Genomic DNA, 1,925 nt, shown 5'->3' on the forward strand with positions numbered 1-1,925 from the left:
CACACACACACACACACACACAAACACACTCTTTCTATTAGTTTTATTTTTCTGGAGAACCCTACCTCATCCAATGCACTGACATATTTGGAGTTAAAATTCTAAGAATTTTATTCATAATTTTTTGGTGCTACCATTAATTCATAATTTATAGAATAAATACCACCTACCACTTGAAGCATTTGTAAAAAAGACACTAATTTTAAATTTTATTTCCATTCCTCTATTTAAAAGTTGTCAGAATTCAGGATGTCATCAGCAAAAACAATGCTCCACCAATGAACTGCAAATGCTCCAATCAGTGGTCTGAACATTAGGAGAGAAGTCCCTTAGTAAAACCTATGCTTCTCAACTAGCATAGGTCATAGACACATCAATTTTTCTTTTAAAATTCGTATTTCAGAAATAGTGTTTTAAAGGCTAGTTTCTCCATTAAGTTGAAAAATTAAAACTCTATAGTGTATTTAAACATGGCATATTTTGGCTGAGTTGTGCCTACAGAAAGAAGCTCCTGAACAGAAGAGGGAAAAACATGGGAAACTAAACCATCATTGCCATTGGCACAGGTTCTTGTGTGTGTTCCACAAATAAGTGTTCTGTTGAAATGATACATGACAAATTGGTCAAGCAATGGCTGTGACTCATCCACATGGCTGACACTGAAAAGAGATCTACAACCTGTAGTACAGGGTTTCAGGATAAGTCCTGAGGGGATTTGATTGACCTTGGCAGATACAGAAGTTACATTTCTTGTTATATGGGTCTTGCTTTATCTTGGTCTTAACCATCTACCAGAAAAGTATAAAAACGAAGTATAAAAAGTAAAACCATATTAGTATGCTGAGTTGTAAAAGGCTCAAGTCAAAAACTTGTGACATTGCCAGTCCTTCAGATAACTCACTACTGTTATGGATGACTGGACTATATTGGAGTATTTTGCTGAATTCATGCACCTACAATATTTAAATGGCAATGGAATATCTTTCTCTGACAAAACCAAACAGAAAAAGGGGATACAAATGAAGGGCCATTTTGTATCTGTATATTCAAAATAGTTAGGATAGATATACAGGTACTTTCTCTTAATTCAATGAATAGAAAGATTTGTTCTCATAGTATTTGTGGACAGGATATCATGTCTGCATCTTGTACTATGAATAACCACTAAGAAGACAACAATATGCAATATATTAATTATTGAAACTGTGCTAGTAATCAGTTTTGAAACTGTCTCATTGCTATTTGTTTCTGAATAAAATTATTTTAAAAAAGAAATGATACATCATTATCTGGAGCCATTTATGATTTCTGCTCCTATTATTGAATTATGTCTGACATAAAATCTTAGATAAGCTCATAAACCAAAAATTTTTGAGAATCGGCTCTTGGCTAAAGTTTTTTTTCTCCCTCCCTCCCTCCCTTTCTTTCCTTTTTTTTTTTTTTTCTTTTTCTATACCTGGTATCAAACTCAGAACCATGCACTTGCCAGGCAGGAACTTATGCCACTGAGCCATCTCCTCAACCCTAAAGTTCTTTCTTAAGTACTGAGACAACAGGGAAAATGACCCTAGGCTTATTGCCCAAAGAAGAAAGAAAGAAAATAGAAGAAACCAAAGATGAAGAATACATTTGATAGCAACTTTCTGTGCTTTGTTATATCTGTTTTTGTGTACTTTTCACTTTCTGATCCAATCATGGTCTTTTGTAAGAATGTCGAAGAGAGGATCACTTGGCTTAATGGCAGTTCACAAAAAAAGAGGTTGATTAGATAGACGCAAAGATAGCTAAACCAGTAGTGTGACTGAGCTGCAAGCAAAGCACCTACTTAACCATGTATCATGTTTCCTATTTTAGAGATAAAGGTCAAGGTCTTAGCATTGTACACTTTGTTATATGTTGCTAAGCTTTTACAATATATATATATA

General features: G+C 34.1%; 1 protein-coding gene across 1 annotated transcript in view; it reads right to left on the reverse strand.

The window, feature by feature from the left end:
- Tmem229a (transmembrane protein 229A) overlaps positions 1–1,925 on the reverse strand; it is a 5,249-nt gene that overhangs the window by 1,124 nt on the left and 2,200 nt on the right. The window lies entirely within an intron of this gene.

This window comes from Octodon degus, unplaced genomic scaffold, assembly GCF_000260255.1.
Source record: "Octodon degus isolate 3935 unplaced genomic scaffold, OctDeg1.0 scaffold00170, whole genome shotgun sequence".
NCBI lineage: Eukaryota > Metazoa > Chordata > Mammalia > Rodentia > Octodontidae > Octodon > Octodon degus.